General features: G+C 44.1%; 1 protein-coding gene across 9 annotated transcripts in view; it reads left to right on the top strand.

The window, feature by feature from the left end:
* sgip1a (SH3GL interacting endocytic adaptor 1a) overlaps nucleotides 1-22,076 on the top strand; it is a 305,775-nt gene that overhangs the window by 75,250 nt on the left and 208,449 nt on the right. The window lies entirely within an intron of this gene.

Below are 22,076 nucleotides of genomic sequence, written 5' to 3'. Positions count from 1 at the left end.
GTATGCTCATCTAATTAACTTAGACCACCCTAAACATGAAAGTTTTTTGAAATATAAAGAAGAAAACCAGAATAACTCACGCAAATATGGGAATATGCAAACTCCACAGAAAGTGTGAACGGACCACATGATGCACGGGCCCACCAGATTCTAGTCATCTATTGTTGTGCAGATGTGGGCCCCTCCACGAAAAGAGAAAAGCCAACGATTGTCTGTGAAATCACTCAAAACTGACCCAAGTCATTGGCACCCGTCGTTCTTTATTCTGTTGACTTTGCCTTATCCTGGAGGGCCGCAGTGGCTGCAGGTTTTTGTTCCAGCCGCTTGGTTCATCACTAGCCAATTACTACTGAAAATGAAACACACTTTTTATTTAACCTTAATTTTATTTTGCTTGCTTTTGTTTTTAAAGAGACCCTTAATTTGGCAATCAAACAATAATGAAGTACAAAGTGAGCCAACACAACAAGCTAACCCATTCTGATTTGCACTTGTGTATCCGTCCCGTCTGAGAAATATCAATCTGTTTTTGATCTACAAAACATTCTAAGACAGAATCAATAATAATAATAAATACTACTTTGTATATATATATATATAAACTGCTCAAAAAAATTAAAGGAACACTTTGAAAACACATTAGATCTCAATGGGAAAAAGAAATCCTCCTGGATATCTATACTGATATAGACTGGGTAATGTGTTAGGAACGAAAGGATGCCACATCGTTTGATGGAAATGAAAATGATCAACCTACAGAGCCCTGAATTCAAAGACGCCCCAAAAATCAGAGTGAAAAATGATGTGGCAGGCTAGTCCATTTTGCCAAAATTTAATTGCAGCAACTCCAAATTGTATGCAGCACTTTGTATGGCCCCTGTGTTCTTGTATACATGCCTGACAACATCGGTGCATGCTTCTAATGAGATGACAGATGGTGTTGTGGGGATCTCCTCCCAGATCTGGACCAGGGCATCACTGAGCTCCTGGACAGTCTGAGGTGCAACCTGGTGGCATTGGATGGACCAAAACATAATGTCCCAGAGGTGTTCTATTGGATTTAGGTCAGGAAAGTGTGGTGGCCAGTCAATGGTATCAATTCCTTCATCCTCCAGGAACTGCCTGCATACTCTCACCACATGAGGCCAGGAATTGTCGTGCACCAGGAGCCACTGTACCAGCATAGGGTCTGACAATGGGTCCAAGGATTTCATCCTGATACCTAATGGCAGCCAAGGTGCCTTTGTCAAGCCTGTAGCGGTCTGTGTGACCCTCCATGGATATGCCTCCCCAGACAATCATTAACCCACCACCAAACTGCTCATGCTGAATGATGTTACAGGCAGCATAATGTTCTCCATGGCTTCTCCAGACCCTTTCACTTCTGTCACGTGCTCAGGGTGAACCTGCTCTCATCTGTAAAAAGCACAGGCACCAGTGGTGCATCTGCCAATTCTGGTATTCTATGGCGAATGCCAATCGAGCTGCATGCTGCTGGGCAGTGAGCTCAGGGCCCATTAGAGGACATGGGGCCCTTGGGTCACCCTCATGAAGTCTTTCTGGTTGTTTGGTCAGAGACATTCACACCAGTGGCCTGCTGGAGGTCATTTTGTAGGGCTCTGGCAGTGCTCATCCTGTTCCTCCTTGCCCAAAGGAGCAGATACTGGTCCTGCTGATGGGTTATGGACCTTCTATGGCCCTCTCCAACTCTCCTAGAGTAACTGCTTGTCTCCTAGAATCTCCTCCATGCCCTTGAGACTGTGCAGGGGGACACAGCAAACCTTCTGGCAATAACACATATTGATGTGCCATCCTGGAGAAGTTGGACTACCTGTGCAACCTCTGTAGGGTCCAGGTATCGCCTCATGCTACCAGTAGTGACACTGACTGTAGCCAAATGCAAAACTAGTGAAGAAACAGTCAGAAAAGATGAGGAGGGAAAAATGTCAGTGGCCTCCACCTGTTAAACCATTCATTCCTGTTTTGGGGGTCATCTCATTGTTGCCCCTCTAGTGCATCTGTTGTTAATTTCATTAACACCACAGCAGCTGAAACTGATTAACAACCCCCTCTGCTACTTAACTGACCAGATTAATATCCCATAAGTTTCATTGACTTTATGCTATACTCTGATTAAAAAGTGTTCCTTTAATTCTTTTGAGCAGTATATATAATAAATAATCAGTCCGTCAGTCATTATCCAACCCGCCATATCCTAACACAGGGTCACGCTGGAGCCAATCCCAGCCAACACAGGGCGCAAGGCAGGAACAAATCCCGGGCAGGGCGCCAGCCCACTGCAGGGCACACACTCACACCAAACTGGGGACAATTTAGGATCGCCAATCCACCTAACCTGCATGTCTTTGGACTGTGGGAGGAAACCCGCGCAGACACGGGGAGAACATACAAACTCCACGCAGAGAGGACCTGGGAAGCGAACCCACAGGTCTCCTTACTGCGAGGCAGCAGCGCTACCACTGTGCCATTGTGCCGCCCTCATAATAAGTAATAATAATAATCAATAAAAAAAAAAATCGACAGTTTTGAAAATGTCTGGTGTGGCAGAATATGAGCACCGACAAGCCATTGAATTAAAGAAAGGGTCTCAATTGAGAATTGAGAAGTTGGTTGGATTCTGTGTCCCCCTGTCATAGCTGGTCATACATTTGGCTTGCTTTGCTTTTTACTTTTCTTTACCTGCCAGTTCATATACAGTAAAAAAAAAGAAACAATTAAGAGGTCCAAGTGTTAAGAAGTCAATTAAAATTAACCAAAAGAAGTCCGATTAGCAGTGATTGTTAATAAGGAAAGCGGCTGGAACAAAAGCCCTGCAGCCACCCCGGCCCTTCAGGATGTGAGTTTGACACCCCTGCTTTAGAGCTTTGATTCAAGAGAATATTTCTAATAAGAACACAAATGTGAAATGGCACAGACAACAATGATGGGCCGTCTTAACGTGTGGGCACGCTGGGCAGTTGCCCTGGGGGCCCCGTGCTAATCTATGTATGTTGTGACTTGCTGAGTGGTTGTGTAGGTAGGGGCCTTAGTGCACTGCTTTACCCGGGGGCCTATAATTCTGTTAAGACGTCTAAAATGTTTTGTTGCACCACATTTAGAGTTTGCAATCACTGCAGACAAGCGATTCCTGGAGCTCTCAGTGAGACTTCTGCGCCTGGCCACAGGTCATCGACATTTTTGAATTTATCGTATGAGTGCCCGGAAGGATCATGAAAACCACGCAACATTGCTGTTTGTAGACTTTTTGTCAGCTTTTACCCCGCATTTTAATGGAGAAACTATTCTGTTTGGATGCTAACTTGGTGGGTTGGATTCTGGACTTTTTAACCAACAGAACACAAAGAGTGGCTGTCTCTCTGATAGCCCAAGTGCATCTGTGGGCACTCGGCACTGCTGCCAACCTCCTCTTGTGTTTATCCTGCACACAAATGACTGAAGGAGTTCCGCAAGGATAGACAAATTCTGAAATCTGCAGACGATTCTGTCATTGTGAGTCTTCTACAAGATAAGGAAGAAGGGCCGTAGTCCTGTTGTCGATGAGTTTGCACAGTGGTGCGATTGCTCAAATGTACAGCTTAATATTCTCTAAGGCATCCCGTGTCAGATGCAGCAAAGCAGCTTCAAAACATCACTGAGCCTCCTCCATGTCTCACAGAAGGTCTGGGGTTCTTTTCTTTGAAGGCTTCATTTTTTCTTTTGTGGACACACAGCTGATGTGGCTTGCCAGAAGCTCCATTGTGTCTCTTTAGACGTTGCCCTTGGCTTTGTGTCTGCCATTCTCACTCTCCTTCTGCCCATTCTGTGGTCAATTTTCCTCTTCTGGTCATGTCCAAGGTGGTTGGCTTTAGTGTCATGGACCTTTAACTTCTTAACAATATTTGTAACTGTTGTCACAGGATCAAGAACTCTTGTTTTATTCCTAGAGCTATAACATCACCAAGCCTTCTCCATGTCTCACAGGAGGTCCGATGAGCTTTTCTTTGAAAGCTTCATTTTTTTTCTTCCGTGGACACACAGAGCTGATGTGACTTACCAGAAGCTCCATTGTTGCCTCATCTGTCCAAATTCTCCCAGAAGCGTTGTGGCTCATCAGTGTGCATTTTAGCAAACTCCAGATTGGCATTGTTATGCAGACTCCTCATGGGTCTTCATCCATTGAGCCCACTGTCACTGGATGGTGGAATCAGGCCCTGACGGACCTCGACCTTGGAGTTCAGCTTGTATCTCTTTGGAAGTTTTCCTTGGCTTTTTGTCTGCCATTCCCACTCTCCTTCTGCCCATTCTGAGGTCGGTTACCCTCTTGTGGTCGTGTTCAAGGAGGTTGGCTACAGTGCCATGGACCTTAAACTTCTTCATAATATTTGTAACTGTTGTCACAGGAACATCAAGTTGCTTGGAGAGATGATGGTCTTCTAGCCTTGGCCTTTCATATGCTTGTCTATCATTTTCTCTTCTGATCTCTCAGACGTCTTTCTGCTTTGCTTTCTCTCCATGTTCAGTGTGGGACTCATGATGACACCAAACAGCAGAGTGATGAGTTTTCTCCATTTAAAGAGGCCGAATGACTGCACGATTAGAGAAATAAGGCGTGCTGACTCTCGTTTAGCTGTTTAATGTGTCTTCCTGGACAGACTAACACAACATCACATTATGTTCTCCAGTCTGGTGTTTATCCTGTACAGAAATGTCTGCAGGCGTTACACAAGGATAGATAAACGCTGAAATCTGCAGACGAGTCTGCCATTGTGAGTCTTCTATAATTTAAGGAAGATGGGCCGGAGTCCTGAGTTTGAACAATGGTCACTCAGTCATCATCCAACCCACTATATTCTAAAACAGGGTCATGGGGGTCTGCTGGAGCCAATCTCAGCCAACACAGGGTGCAGAGCAGGAACAAACCCTGGGCAGGGTGCCAGCCCACTGCAGGGCACACACACACCCACACACTAGGGACAATTTAGGATCGCCAATGCTTCTAACCTGCATGTCTTTGGACTGTGGGGGGAAACCCACGCAGACACAGGGAGAACATGAAAACTCCACACAGGGAGGACCTGTCAAGCGAACCCGGGTCTCCTAACTGCAAGGCAGCAGCGCTACTTGTACAATGGTGCGATCACTCAAATTTATGACTTCATATTTCTAAGACAAAAGATATGCTTGTAGATTTCAGGTGCTCTCCACCATCCACTATCTCAGCTTTCATTAAAGGAGACATGATGGAGATGGCAGAGCAATACAAATATCTGGGAAGAATCCTTGAGAACAAACCAAACTTTGATCTTAACCGAGCGCAGATCTGTAAAAAAAAAGGGCAGGTACGACTTCTGTTTCTCATCTGGAGTCCTGGGTGCAGTTTTGGTCTCCAGGCTATGATAAGGACATAGCAGCGCTAGAAAAGGTCCAGAGAAGAGCGACGAGGCTGATTCCAGGACTACAGGGGTTGAATTATGAGGAAGATTAAAAGAGCTGAGCCTTTACATTTTAAACAGAAGAAGATTAAGAGGAAACCTGATTGAAATGTTTAAAATTATGAAGGGAATTAGTACAGTGGATCGAGACGGTTATTTTAAAATGAGTTCATCAAGACCACGGGGACACAGTTGGAAACTTGTGAAGGGTAAACTGTGCACAAACATTAGGAAGTTTTTCTTCACACAAAGAACCACAGACACTTGGAATCCTTCTATATAAAAGCGGTCAGGATTGTCCTTCCGTCCCCTGAGTGCTACGCAGGTGCGGAGTTTCACGCACGCCCCGTCCATTTTGCAATGCACGATGGGATTTGTAGTTTCGTTTTTCCAGGTAAAAGATGATTTTGTACTCCAGACTGTGCGATTTTTTCTTCTTCTTTCTTACTATAAAAAAGTGGTCGGGATTGTCCTTCCGTCCCGTGAGTGGAAAGCGTAGCGGTATTCCACTTATCACAGACTTACAGTACTACTTGCAGCTTGCGGTACGAAGCGACATGATGTGAGCAGAGTTCTGGTGCTCCCATCGTTCCCTTGCTTTTGTGCGCGATGCGCTGGAAAAATAGACAAAATTATGTCTCTGGAAATAATTAATGTTGATGGAGTACAAATGCCTCACCGCGTAGTAAATATCAGGGGGGTTCAAAAGGGCGACCTCAATATAGAAAAAAAGTTTACATTTCATCACAAAATAACAGAAACTACAGTATTAAAGTAATACCGCTCAAATGCAATATAACCAAATTAATGAGTTTGTATAAAATACCAAATTGATCTACATATTGAATTGCCTTAAGAAGTGGGCAACTTAAAAGTCGGTCAGCCTAGTAAGAGACTAAGTAGTGTGGTAGACAGTAAGACGTTAGGGACTTTCAAAACTCGACTTGATGTTATTTTAGAAGTGTAATTAAGTGTACTGTATAGGACTGGCGAGCTTTGTTGGGCTGAATGACCAGTTCTCATCTAGAGTGTTCTAATGTTCAAGGAAACTCCACTGTTTTAAAATGGACACTTTTTTTAAGTCTTTTATTGAATCCAGTGCATGTTTGCTTTTATCTGTTGGCAACCTTAGCAATAAGAATATAAACCATCTTAACAGCATTCTAAAAATTTGCAGTAAAAGTATTGGTTCAGAGCAGACCTCTATCACTGAAATGTGTTGTGAATAGGTTAGAAAGGAAGCCGAGTCAGTTCTGTCAGGCAGACGCCATCCTCTTGGCTTGAAATTCCAGCAGATTTCAGTCTCCAAAGGTAAAGAGCACCAGATTGAAGAAGTCTTTTTTTATTCCTAGAGCTATAAGCATTTTAAATTCTGTTACTTGCAGGGATGCTGCTAAATTCTGCTTTATTGTTTTGTGTACTGTTGAAAGTAATAATTCTTCTTCTTTTATATTGATCTTGAGTGTGGGTGGGTGTTTATGCAATGACATTGCTTGTCAAATGTTATGTCTCTGCTTATCTATCGGATTTCTGGTACAAGGTCTTCTGTTTTTGTACTTTCCTGCCGCAGACAAATTTCCCTCTGGGATAATAAAGTCCGGGTGGCATGGTGGCGCAGTGGGTAGCGCTGCTGCCTCACAGTTAGAAGATTCGGGTTTGCTTTCCGGGTCCTCCCTGCGTGGAGTTTGCATGTCCTCCCCGTGTCTGCGTGGGTTTCCTCCCACAGTCCAAAGACATGCAGGTTAGGTGCATTGGCGATCCTAAATTGTCCCTATTGTGTCTGTATGCCCTGCAGTGGGCTGGGGGATTTGTTCCTGCCTTGTACCCTGTGCTGTCTGGGATTGGCTCCAGCAGGCCCGTGTTAGGGTGGGAGAATGACTGACTGACTGATAATAAAGTCCACCTAAACCTAAACTCGTCCTGAACCAGCTGGGCCAGCTTTGAAGGGGGTCTTCTACAGAGTGCATGTTCCAGTTCTTTCTAGAGATGTTTGGTGGGATTCAAATCAGGGCGTATAGAAGGCCACTTCAGAGCAGTCCAATGTTTTTTTTTTGTTCTTTAGCTTGCCACATTGTATTAGGAATTAGTTAGTTTTTGCATACCCCTTTGAGGTCAGAGTGCAGGGTCAGCCATTGTACAGCACCCCAGGAGCAATTGCAGGCTAAGGGCCCAGTAGAGTAGGATCTCTTTTGGAAATAATGGGGATTCAAACCGGCAACCTTCTGGATGCCAGGGCAGGTCCTTAGCCTCAGGACCACCATTTCACCCCCATTCTTGGGTGCTTTCAGCTGTGTGTTTTGGCTCAATAGCCCATTGGAGGATCCGTGACTTGCGATTGAGAGACACTCTCAGTGCGTTTCACTCCAGAATGTCTTGACAGTCTTGAGATTCCATTGATTGGTCCCTGCACAGACTTAAGACATCCTGTGCCAGACACAGCAAAGCATCCCCAAAACATAAGCAAACCCCCTCCATGTCTCACAGATGACTGCAGGAGTTCCACAAGGATAGACATATCATGAAATCTGCAGACGACTCTGTCATTGTGAGTCTTCTACAAGATAAGGAAGACGGGCCGTGATTGTGTTGTCGATGATTTTTGTACAATGGTGCTCAAAATATTTCTAAGGCATCCCGTGTCAGACACTGCAAAGCTGCCCTAAAACATCACCAAACCTCCTCCATGTCTCACAGGAGGTCTGGTGAGCTTTTCTTTGAAGGCTCTGTTTTTTCTTTTGTGGACACAGAGCTGATGTGACTTGCCAGAAGCTCCATTGTTCTCTCATCTGTCCAAATTCTCCCAGAAGCATTGGGGCTTGTCAGTGTGCATTTTAGCAAACTCCAGATTGGCTTACGTGAAATTCTCCTGGGTCTTCTTCCATTGAGCCCACTGTCATTGGATGGTGCAATCAGACCCTGATGGGCCTCCACCATGGAGTTCAGATTGTATCTCTTTGGACGTTGCCCTTGGCTTTGTGTCTGCCATTCTCACTCTCCTTCTGCCCATTCTGGGGTTGATTTTCCTCTTGTAGTCGTGTCCTATGAGGTTGGCTACAGTGTCATTGACCTTGAACTTCTTCATAATGTTTGTAACTGTTGTCACAGGATCAAGAATTCTTGTTTTTTTCCTAGATCTATAACATCACCAAGCCTTCTCCATGTCTCACAGGAGGTCTGGTGAGCTTTTCTTTGAAGGCTCTGTTTTTTCTTCTGTGGACACAGAGCTGATGTGACTTGCCAGAAGCTCCATTGTTCTCTCATCTGTCCAAATTCTCCCAGATGCATTGTGGCTTGTCAATGTGCATTTTAGCAAATCAAGTCTGGCTTTTTTATTTGATATTCTCCTTGGTCTTCTACCATTGAGCCCACTGTCACTCAAAAAGCGACAGATGGTGTGATCAGACACCAAAGGACCTTGGAGTTCAGCTTGTATCTCTTTGGACGTTGCCCTTGGCTTTGTGTCTGCCATTCTCACTCTCCTTCTGCCCATTCTGGGGTTGATTTTCCTCTTGTGGTCGTGTCCTATGAGGTTGGCTACAGTGTCATTGACCTTAAACTTCTTTATAATGTTTGTAATTGTTGTCACAGGATCAAGAATTCTTGTTTTTTTCCTAGATCTATAACATCACCAAGCCTTCTCCATGTCTCACAGGAGGTCTGGTGAGCTTTTCTTTGAAAGCTTAATTTTTTTTCTGTGGACACAGAGCTGATGTGACTTACCAGAAACTCCATTGTTGTCTCATCTGTCCAAATTCTCCCAGAAGCGTTGTGGCTCATCAGTGCACATTTTAGCAAACTCCAGATTGGCTTATGTGGAATTCTCCTGGGTCTTCTTCCATTGAGCCCCTGTCACTGGATGGTGCAATCAGACCCTGATGGACCTCCACCATGGAGTTCAGCTTGTAACTCTTTGGACGTTGCCCTTGGCTTTGTGTCTGCCATTCTCACTCTCCTTCTGCCCATTCTGGGGTTGATTTTCCTCTTGTGGTCGTGTCCTATGAGGTTGGCTACAGTGCCGTGGACCTTAAACTCCTTTGTATTAGTAACTGTTGTCACTGGATCATCAAGCTGCTTGGAGATGATGGTCTTCTAGCCTTGGCCTTTCATATGCTTGTCTATCATTTTCTCTTCTGATCTCCTCAGACGTCTTTCTGCTTTGCTATCTCTGGTCCATGTTCAGTGTGGGACACACGATGGCACCAAACAGCAGAGTGATGACATTTTACCATTTAAATCAGCTGAATGACTGACTGCACGATTGGAGATGTGTGTGATACAAATTCAAGAAAACAGCAAGTCCGACAAAATCACTTGAATCCAATTATTTAGGATCTAAACTAACTAGGGTTAGCAATAAACGCGCCCAGGCCATTTTAGAATATCTTGGTGGTATAAGCAACACTTGATGTCTTGTCCCACTTGGCTTTGCTTTGCTCACTGACCTGTCAAAGGCATGCAGGTCTACAGGGGACAATGGCTGTTCATGTCATCACTTTGCCAATGAGCAACACATTTGTTCACATCACTAATTTGGATGTTGCCTCTCATTAAATTTTGGCTACTTGGTAACCTTCACGCTGCCTGCCTGTACAGAGACCATTCACCTGATTAGATTGTTCTCTTGATTCCTTCTATTTTATTATATATGTGTAGTCTTTACTTTCCACCCGTCCAGCGTCCAAGCCAGGTCACTTCCCTCTGTATTCTTGAAGATGGCTTTTTGCTCCTCATTTGAATGACCGTGACAAGGGCACAAAGCAAGCAGTCTGCAAAGTGAACGTGAATGTGACACCTTGAATACTGAGTTGACAACTTTCAGAACTGCTTTTTTCCATCCATCCATCCATTTTCTAACCCGCTGAATCCAAATACAGGGTCACGGGGGTCTGCTGGAGCCAATCCCAGCCAACACAGGGCACAAGGCAGGAACCAATCCTAGGCAGGGTGCCAACCCACCACAGGCTTTTTTCTTTCCTTCTTAACATTTCCCATTTTGTTTTTGGACCTACATAGGGCACCTGCAGTCTTTCAGAATTTCATACCAATGGTATTTGTGTTCTTGTGAAAGAGGAAAACTGAGAAAGGTGGCGGCAGCCTTGACATTTGATTTAAAATGGCAGAGGTGGAGACTGTATCGCTGTAATAAGAAAGGAGTTATGAATGTGTATATGAAATGAATTCTGTGTGTGTGCCTTTGTTTGGCAAAATTTAAAACACAATTATTAAATTGACACAGCATTCCTATATTCACTTCATCTAATTCAGGGCTGTGGGCACAAGTCTGTCACATTATATTAGGGGGGCTTGGTGGTGCCGTGCTTAGTTTCTGCTTCACAGATTCTGCTTTCCAATTCACGGCCATCTTAACAGCATTAGAGACCCCCGGGCAAAGCAGTGCACTGAGGCCCCTACCTACACAATCACTCACAGGAACAAAAATGTTAATGTTTGATAAAATTAAACATATATTTATTGCATTGGTACTTCCAATAAAATCAGCATTTAAACATTAAAAAGCACACTGCACAGAACAGATTAATCAACATAAACGTTTGAACAATATAACATGAGCCTTGAAAAGCACAAACATATAAATGATACTCAATTGGAAAACCATACAGACGGAGATGGCACAGTACGAAATGACTTTGAATTATTTAATATTAATCAAGAGTTCAACACAAACATTTGCAAAATTTCTTTGCAGAGGATTGAGTTGAAGTGACGTTAACATAAATGCTTTTAGGTTATGTAGTGCGTGAGGTCCGTACACATACAGTCATACGAAAATGTTTGGGAACCCCTCTCCGCCTGCATAATAATTGACTCTCCTTTCAACAATAAAGATACCAGTGGCATGTCTTTCATTTCCTAGAACATCTGAGCACTGCGGTGTTTTCTAAACAAAGATTTTTAGTGACGCAGTATTTAGTTGTATGAAATTGAATCAAATGTGAATAACTGGCTGTGCAAAAATGTGGGTCCCCTTGTCATTTTGCTGATTTGAATGCCTGTCACTGCTCAATGCTGATTACTCGCAGGTCCAAATTGGTTGGATGAGCTCGTCAAGCCTTCATAGACAGGTGTGTCCAATCATGAGTGGTAGAAGGTATTTAAGGTGGTCAATTACAAGTTGTGCTTCCCTTTGACTCTCCTCTGAAGAGTGACAGACAGCATGAGATCCTCAAAGCAACTCTCCAAAGATTGTTCAGTATGATGGTTTAGGGGAAGGCTACAGAAAGCTATCTCAGAGGTTTCAACTGTAAGGAATGGAATCAAGAAATGGAAGGCCACAGGCACAGTTGCTGTTAAACCCAGCAGGTCTGGCAGGCCAAGAAAAATACAGGAGCGACATATGCGCAGGATTGTGAGAATGGTTACAGACAACCCACAGATCACCTCTAAAGACCTGCAAGAACATCTCGCTGCAGATGGTGTATCTGTACATCGTTCTACAATTCAGCACAATCTGCACAAAGAACATCTGTATGGCAGGGTGATGAGAAAGAAGCCCTTTCTGCACTCACGCCACAAACAGAGTCGCTTGTTGTATGCCAATGCTCATTTAGACAAATCAGATTCATTTAGGAACAAAGTGCTTTGGACTGATGAGACAAAAATGGAGTTATTTGGTCAGAACAAAAAGCGCCTTTGCATGGTGGAAGAAGAACACCACATTCCAAGAAAACACCTGCTACCTCCTGTCAGATTTGGTGGAGGTTCCATCATGCTGTGGGGCTGTGTGGCTAGTTCAGGGACTGGGGCCCTTGTTAAAGTCGAGGGTCGGATGAATTCAACCCAATATCAACAAATTCTTCAGGATAATGTTCAAGCATCAGTCACAAAGTTGAAGTTACGCAGGGGTTGGATATTCCAACAAGACAATGACCCAAAACACAGTTGGAAATCTACAAAGGCATTCATGCAGAGGGAGAAGTACAATGTTCTGGAATGGCCGTCACAGTCACCTGACTTGAATATCATCGAAAATCTATGGGATGATTTGAAGCAGGCTGTCCATCGAATTGAACTGAACTGGAGAGATTTTGTATGAAGAATGGTCAGAAAGACCTCCATCCAAAATATAGACACTCATCAACGGCTATAGGAGGCGTCTGTTATATTTACAAAAGGAGGTTCAACTAAGTATTGATGTCATATCTCTGTTGGGGTGCTCAAATTTATGCACCTGTCTAATTTTGTTATGATGCATATTGCATATTTTCTGTTAATCCAATAAACTTAACGTCCCTGCTGAAATGCTACTGTTTCCATAAGGCATGTCGTATATTAAAAGGAAGTTGCTACTTTGAAAGCTCAGCCAGTGAGAAACAAAAATCCAAAGAATTAAGAGGGGGTCCCAGACTTTTTCATATAACTGTACATGCACATGAGGTGGCAGTGGTGACCGTGACACTAAATCAGAAGTGAATGCCAATGTCCACTTGTAACTCAATAACAAATATTTATAGTTCATTATAGTATAGGATTTATTTATTGACAGCAAATCACAATGGCGTCCGGATAAGTTGCCCCCCACATTTTGCCCCAGCACATTTTACCCCCCCCTCCCCATCCATTTCACCACCACTATATTTTACCCCAGTATTTATGTACATATCTATAATTGCAATTAAAAATGTAATAAACCTTACCAGCTACTTCTCTCAGGTAGTGTTCTTATACGACTCACAGATCAACGTGTTCCACTGAAAATAGTATGCGTGACTGCCTCCATAAAAGGTGAGTATTATACTTAACAGTTAACCTGTGTTATGTAATATAGTATTGTACGACTGTACTGGATTTCGCACATTTTTTTGGCCAGCACTATGTACTTCAAGACGTGCGTTTACAGTTTTCGCTGCCTGATTATCGGTGGTGTGTGGCCGCGTTGAAGAACCATCAACACCTCGCAGACAGCACAATATCAAAACTGTGGCGTCACCACTCACTGCATCGTGTATTACTTTCTCGCTGAAAGCGTTATTTTTGCATCGTGACTAAACCTAAAATCAACTTTATAAAATTTCACTATGACAGGAAGAATTTCATCAATTAGAGGTAAAAGAAAATTGATAGGTGATGACAACCACATTTACGTGTGTTCAAAGAAAACAATCAATGAACAACATGGAATCAGGGTCTGTGAAAAACGTTAAATCTGCAAACGATGCGTTTGGACAGTTGGTTTGGAAGTCCCAGCTGTAAAACTGGTATCTAAGCATAATCATATAGCTGAAGCTGTAAGACCAGAAGCATTGTGATTGGTTGGGGGATGGCAGATGTGAAAATTACCGGGGACGAAATGTGAGGGGCAAAATGTGCCAAGGGCGAAATGTGAGAGGTCAAATTTCCATAAACCAGTCACAACAACACAACAGTCCAGGCCTTTAATGACCTCTTGGGCACGGCCATCAGCAGTGTGTCTGTCTGCAGAGAGAGAGTCGACCTTGAGGGGTTAATTACCTTGGCAGTGACAGTCATGTCTCTGGTGACTCTTCCTATGAAGTCAGTAGACAGATTAGGAGAGCATGGGGGGGTCATGAGGTCGCCGGTAGGGGGTGTGTGGCGCTCCCGATATCTCTGCAAAAGGACAAAGGTCCAAGTCTTTAGAGTCCTGGTGCTTCCTGTCATGATATTTGGTTGTGAGTCATGGACGCTATCCAGTGACCTGAGATGAAGACTGGACTCCTTTGGTACTGTGTCTCTCCGGAAAATCCTTGGGTACCGCTGGTTTGACTTTGTGTTGCTCACGGAGTCCTGAATGAGGCACATTACCTGCATTGTGAGGGAGCGTCAGTTAACGACACTATGGCCATGTGGTGCATTTCCCCAAGGGTGATCCAGCTCGTAAGATCCTCATTGTCGAGGACTCGTGTAGCTGGACCAGACCAAGGGTTCGCCCACGTAACACCTGGCTGTGGCAGATAGAGGGTCACTTCCGGAGGGTGAGACTGGACCCCGTGTCTGTCTGGGGGGTTGCAAACTGGGATCCCGAGTTGTTTTGCCGTGTAGTGGGTGCGGCAACACACTGTACCAGTGCATGCTCCCCGACCTGACCTGACTTGACAATCACAACATGCATAGATTAGCATGGGGACCCCCAGGCCACTGCCCAGTGTGCTCACGCGTTAAGATGGCCCTGTTCAAATGGGATTGTCTGTGCGGAGTGTGTGCTTGGACGACCTGCTACACGACTTATATTAAGTGTTAACTCAAAACTGGTACTCCCAGTGCTGGCGTGTGCATTCTTTGGATTGGCGCCCTGTCTACGGATTTTCCCATCTTGTATTTGATGATACCAGGATAAACCACATTCCTGCCAACCCAAGTGGGTTTTAAAATGTTAAACTTTATATTTTAATGTACTGGCAGCTTTCAACTGGTGTGGTTAGGGTGGCGGTCTTACAAATCCAGAAGACTGGATGCAAATCCTATCTCTGACCCTATCAGCGTCGCCTTTGCCCTTTTTTCTGCATGTCTGTGTGCTTTAGGTGTCCCTTTAATACTCCAGGGTGACGTGCCATTAAGCATCGATTCTTGGGTGGCCTGCTGTGTGTGAATGGGGCCCTCCAGTGAAATGGCACTCTGTTCAGGGTGGTATGCTGCTTTGCATCTTAAAGTGCCAGCTTTGGGTCTGTCTGTCCCCAAGCTCTTTTAATTAGGTGGATTTAAGGATGAATTGATAGTCTAAGAATAAAGAGCACAAGACATTGCAAAGGTTTGGGGCAGCCACCTGTATAATTGTTCCCGGCTGAAAAACTTCTTAATTATTAAATCCATGTTCACACGACTCAGTCCAAAACAGAACTAGCTCAATATTCACAAGATGGCAGCTTTAAAGGCCATTACAGGAAGTGATGTCATCAGGACCAGAACCGGAAGTGAGGTCGTTGGCTGCCCCAGAGCTGGGCGGGATTTCCCTAGAATGGTCTGTAAGAGATTGAGAGAGACAATCAGTGCACTTCGCCACCCCCTGGTCCAGCGTGGAATTACATGTATTCGAGCCCTTTAGTTGTTTCCTAAACACGCATGTGTGACAATAGATACTACAATGTGGTTAGTGACTGAGTGTCTCTGTGTCCCTGTGATGGACTGTTGCCTCTCGAGTGATGCGTCCAGCGTAGTGCTCGGTGCCAGCAGGATCACCCTGATCACTTGTTAGAAATCATTCAGGGCTCCACCCTTCTCCATTTCACATCATCACATGGAGAGGATGGCTGTGTATCTGCGGCATCTGAGCCACAAAGCTAATCTTTCATCAAGGGGCCTCGAATTCATGCAAGAAGCATTTGGATAACGGCAGAAGAGGGTGCCATTACAGGGTGTATGCTCACGTAGCAGACCCAAATTCCCTCCTGGGTTGTTTAAAGTTGCCAGTTCATGTAACATGCTTGGCTTTGGGGTCTGGTCAGCAGAGTACTAGTTTAAAAAAAATGTACGTAATTCTCTCAGGAGGTCAAACAAATGGTAGTAGGTGATTTTATATAACGTCTATGCATAGTCTGACAAAATGAATGGGAGCTCAGGGTGTAGATGAGTACAGAATTGACTAAAACACAGGAAGCAGATGGTTATGGTGTGAGGAACCTTATTAGAATTGGGTGATGTTTAGAGTGGTGTCCAGCAGGGGTCAGTGCTGGGTCTGCTGCTATTTTAATATATATATATATATATATATATATATATATATATATTATATATATATATATATATATACACATAATGTTGCGGTGGGTTGGCACCCTGCCCAGGATTGGTTCCTGCCTTGTGCCCTGTGTTGGCTGGGATTGGCTCCAGCAGACCCCCGTGACCCGTATTCGGATTCAGTGGGTTAGGAAATGGATGGATGGATCTTTTGTCATGCAGATAATTATGAGGACTTTCAAGGGGATTGAATACTTTTGCATGCCACTGTACGTTTCTCTCTATTAAAAAAACGATAATGAGACTTTTTTCCTGTGACTTGATCTTTGGAAGAGAGACGGACAGAGAGACACTTTCACGTCCCGCGAGATGGTCAAGTCACGTCATACTTACAACCTTTGGAAGCAAGTCCCGTGATACACATGCAGAGCAGGTTAGAGGTAATGGAAGTAGGAAAATTCGAAAGGCTCAAAAAATGATAGTAAAGATCGCATTAGCAGTAACAAACGTAAATTATTATTCGGTGAAATAACGGAACAGCGAAAAGAGATCACATATTGTTTGAGGATGTCTAGGGGAGAAGAGTGCCAAGGTAGTGAGACAAAAGGACAGCTGCCGTACAGGCTTTTAAACGTTCGAAGCACTGCACGAAATGCAAATCACGCAGCATGGCAGCAGCAGAGAGCCAGCAGCTGATCGAGCAAAGAGGAGGTAAAAAAAAAAAAAAGTGTTTGTTTCCCATTGTATCACCATTTAAGAGGGGTTTCAGGAGCGACCGCGTCTCCTTGAGGTGCGTTCAGCCTCTTTTTTCACAACACCGCGTAGCGCTGGTGGGGTGGAAGGGATTGGCGAGCAAAGTGAGCAGGAGGTGAAGCCCTCTAATAGAAACAAAAAGGAAAATAGTGAGAAATATGGATCTTCTGTAAGAGGCTGCTGCTTGCACAGCGCCCAGAATAAATATTATATAGAAGATATGCTGTATGGAAGATTAGCAGCAAGAATTGATTTTTTTTTTTTTGTGATCAGAATTTTATTGCAATACAAAGGCAGTCACTAAAGGGAACATAAGCCATTCTGGCAGGATTTACAATAAGGTAAAACCCCCTGGTCTGCCCCGACACCCCACCATACCACCCCATAACACCACCCAACCCTGTTACATTAAAACGAATATAAAGGAGCCCATGAGGACCAGCACTGCACAGCACAGCGCCGACCCCATTTGGTAGAAGAAGAGGAGCTAAGGTTTAGGGTTGTGGCCAGGACCTTGGATTCCTTGTGCTTGGACCACCTGTACCGTATCCGTCCATTTATCAGTGTAAGAGGAGATTCTCACCACTGGCAACTCCAAGTTAATATTCTTTTCTTATATTCTTGCAGTTTAGAATTCTTTTAATTAGTGCAAAAAATGGTGGTCCTCCAGGATGAGACCTCTGAATTAGGTGGTCGTCTATTTGCATTTCATAGTTTGTATTATTCAAGGATAAAGGATTCTGAATCGTTAGAGAAAGTCAAGAAAGATAAGGCAAAAAAAAAATACTGGAAGCTCCATTATTAGCAATAAATTGTCTCCTAAGTAACACATTTACTGGAATGAAACCCTGCAGCCACTGCGGCCCTCCAGGATCTGGACACCCCACGATGAAACGTCACACCACAGTGTCTTGAGTGTGAGCACCAGCCGGTGACTTGATTTAACTCTGGGAGAGGATTAAACGAGCCGTCCAATGACTTTGCCAGCAGGCCCACCATGTTACGTACCGTAGATGTGGTGTAAGAGGATTCATCACAGGAATAGCAGCTCTAAATTAGAAAAGATTACAAGCTAACAACCCGTGTTCCGATGCTAGGTAGATCCCCATGCATTCTGGGCACTGACCTAACGGGAGTCTTGTCTATTAAAGGCACCGGCGCTTAAAAGGCATCTTGTGTGTCTGGCTGTTGGTATTGCAGAGGCTGAGCTGGAGATGCAAGCTTTTAAACTTTGAACTGTCTATTTATATTCTCCGAGCCACTTACTGTAACACCTCATTTGAGAGACAAGCACCTCAGAATGATGCACTCAAGGGGAAGTGCAGTCAATCGACAGTGCCAGCTCTTCTCTCTTCTTAGCCTAACATCCTATGAAATCTTTCTGCATCACAAGGCCTGCTTTTCCAAGGGTCCATGTGACCTCCTTTGTCTGGTGCGAGTTACATTTCTGGACCCTTATTGTGTCAGGGATTATTCAGCTGCCTCCGTCTTGTGCTCTGGCTTTGAGCAAATTCAGAGGACTGTTTGAAAATCAACAATTATTGAATTATGTTGTTTATCCTGGAATATTCCCAGCTGTCCAGACTGCTAGATAATTACATTTCTTTGTGCTTTAAATAATTAAGGACGTACGCCTGACAATTTTGTCTTGTTTTATTTGTTGATTAGGTCATTTCCATAACCCATTTGACAATTTTTATTTTTTTCCTTTACTGTTTCTACTCTGCAGAAAGCTATGTGTTTGCACTAATGGCTACCCCAGTGGGCACCAAGAAATAGTACAATGTTAGATAGTTAGATTTTAATTTTAGTATAGAAGGCAGGATAAGATAGATAAATAGATAGATAGATAGATTTTTATTTTAGTATAGAAGGCAGGATATGATACATAGATAGATAGATAGATAGATAGATAGATAGATAGATAGATAGATAGATAGATAGATAGTGTGGGGAACAGCCCAGACACAGACAGGTGACATGAATTTTAGCACCACACACGTTTATTTACAATATTATACACAATAGTGAACACACAACCCAGTGCCGCAGCACCAATCACCCTTTAAGTGCCTGGCCTTTTTCTGTCTCTGGTTTACCTCCACTCCTCTCCTCCGAGCTCTGTCCTCTACCACCCGGCTCCAGCCCTGAATGAAGGGAGGCGGCCCCTTTTATAATTCCCCGGATTTGCTCCAAGTGCTTTTCGGCAATCTTCCACAGCCACGCCCACGTGTGGCGGAGGTGCCGACTGCATCCCCGGGTGTCCCTGCTCCTCCTTCCCCCAGAACTTCCGGGTGTGGTGGAAGTGCTGAGGTCCAGGGCTCCAAAGGCATCGGGGCGCCCCCTGGCGGTGACCATGTGCCCCTACTGGGTTGAGCTTCAAAGCTCTGTACCCGTGGTCCCCAAAGGCACCAGGGTGGTCGCCCCCTTGTGGTCTGGAGGAGGCGCAAGCCCTCCTCCGGTCTTCCTGGGCATCCCGGCTGGGTACCACCCCCAGCCGCGTGCCACAATAAATAGATAGATTTTAATTTCAGCATAGTAGGCAGGATAAGATAGATAGATAGATAGATAGATAGATAGATAGATAGATAGATAGATAGATAGATAGATAGATAGATAGATAGATAGATAGATAGATAGATAGATAGATAGATAGATAGATAGATAGATAGATGCTCGTACATGAGTTAAAAGGCAAAAGGGTTTTCCTTATGGGAAACTGTTCCTCAGGTAAGTGTTTCCCACCACCAAAGTACAGTACAGCTAAGCACAGCACACTGCAATATTAAAGTACTTTAACTCTTTGTCTTTTGCTCTCTCTGCCAATGGTCACTGCCTCCTGTACTCCTCCTTGCAATTTTCTTCCACCCTCCTTCTGAGTTAGGCAGGCAGCTCATTTTACTCCAATCCCCAGGAGTGCTTCTCCGAAGCACTTCTGGGTGAGGTTGGGGCCTTTTAGAATAGGGACTCCCAAATCCCAAAGCTGCCCTTGGAAGCCTCCATGGGACCCCACAGGGCTGTCCCCATGGACTACAATACCTGGCATGCCTTGTGGTTACCCATGCAGGGATCCCAGCTTGGGCTCACTGCCATCTAGGCTCCTAGGGGAGACAGAGCCCCGTGTAAGCTGTCTTCCCATGTCCTTCCATTCGAGGGGATCCTGGCGGTCCCTCACAATAGATACAGTAGATTCATACATAATTTATTCATCCCCTCAGGGAAATTCAGGCGTCTAGTAGCTCAGATACATCAGTAACAATTGTTAAAAAATATTATAAAAGAAAGGAAAACAATGAAAACAACTAAATAGTAAATAGTACAATTGGTCTATTGTTAAAAGTGTTAGAAGGTAGAGTGGTGAGCAGATATAAAATCTCACAGCAGTAGGAACAGATCTTCTAAAGTGTTCTCATCTTCAGCACCTTGAGAGAAGACGACTGCTGTGTTTATTTCTCTGACCCACCAAAATGTTGTTGAGGGGGGTGACTGCTATTGTCAAGCTTTTTATACAAATAATGAGCTAGAACTTTTTTATAAGTAGTTCAAGAAAAAATGCAAGAAAAGAGAGAAAAATAAGAAAGCAAGTAAATAAGTATACAAATGAAAAGCCAAAAACAGTAAATAAGAATTAATTTATGCACACTTAAATAATTCAGATATACTGTACAAGTAAGAGATAAAGTGGGGTCCTGATTTATAGATTTCTTTAAGTCTCTAATGATAGTTCCAATGCTATGGTCAGATGGCCGGGAAGGACAGAAAAATACTGTAAAAAAACTCCATAGGGGAAAGTTCCGAAGCCAAAAGACCACTTGGCCGTCCACTGGCCCTTCTGCCTAACATAAATGTGTTTGGAGTCACTCTGAATTGTTTTCAAAGTTCACCTTAGAGGATTCGAAGCAGTGGGTTTTGTTGATATTGTGAACTAGGAGTCCCAAAAGCACTTCTGAAAAAGCCCACTAGTGGGAGTAGTGCCATCAAAAACCCCAGCTAGACACTGTGGAAAAAAATGACTCGCAGAGTCCCACAGTATAGTTGAGGTGCCAACTGGGCCACCCCGTTTAATTGTGTGCTGACCACATATGAACAAAAGGTAAAGAAATAAAGAGGCGCACACAGGCGATAGAAGATAAATGAGGTACTTAAGCAGCGTTTCTTTTGGCTTGGGTATAACTGAGAGCATCTAAGCTGCTGAGAGGTTTGGGTCACAAGTGAGACGCCTCCATCTGGGCATGTGTATTTTTACACGCTTCAGACTGGAAATGGGGGGTGGTCAGTCAGTTTGCTGGGCTATCTTCTCTTACCTGTGTAGGGAAGAGACAAGACTGTAGGCTACAGAACCCCTCCAATCTCGGGGTGGTACCGCATGCCTGATCAGAGCCAGCAAGGTGGTCCTCAGATGCGCATGCATAACAACATAAAAGGGCTTTTATAAAATAAAAGGTTAATTCTTCACAAAAGAAGGCTCTTTAATACCAATGATACATAAAAGATTTGCCTAAAAGAATAAGGCCATCCAATTTGAACAAAGTCCCGACAGCACTTCTGAAAATGCCCACTGGAGTGGGAAACCCCATTAAAAACCCTGACTAGACATGAAAAGGGCCTTGTAGAATCTTTTATTTTATAAAGATTTAATTTTCACAAAAAAGTCTCTCCAAAAACAATAAAGCTCCAAAGAGCACAAGGACACAAAAGGGAGTTGTGCAAAACATTAAGGCAATCCAATCCCAAAAGCACTTCTGAAAATGCCCAGTAGAGGGGGAAATCCCATCCAAAACCCCAGCCAGACATGAAAAGGGCTTTGTAGAATCTTTTTTATTTTATAAAGATGTAATCATCACACAGTGGTAGCGCTGCTGCCCCGCAGTTAGGAGACCTGGGTTGGCTTCCCGGATCCTCCCTGCGTGGAGTTTGCATGTTCTCCTCGTGTCTGTGTGGGTTTCCTCCCACAGTCCAAAGACATGCAGGTTAGGTGCATTGGTGATTCTAAATTGTCCCTAGTGTGTGCTTGGTGTGTGGGTGTGTGTGTGTGTGTGTGTACGCCCTGCGGTGGGCTGGCTCCCTGTTCAGGGTTTGTTTCCTGCCTTGCACACTGTGTTGCCTGGGATTTGCTCCAGCAGACCCCCGTGACCCTGTAGTTAGGATAGAGCGGGTTGGATAAAGGATGGATGGGTAATCATCACAAAAAAGTCACTTCAATACCAAAGAAGCGCCATCAAGCACCAAGATGCCAAATGA

This window comes from Polypterus senegalus, chromosome 14 (assembly GCF_016835505.1).
Source record: "Polypterus senegalus isolate Bchr_013 chromosome 14, ASM1683550v1, whole genome shotgun sequence".
Classification (NCBI taxonomy): domain Eukaryota; kingdom Metazoa; phylum Chordata; class Cladistia; order Polypteriformes; family Polypteridae; genus Polypterus; species Polypterus senegalus.
The sequence above is the reverse complement of the archived record's forward strand: the minus strand, read 5'-3'. Positions and strand labels throughout refer to the sequence as shown.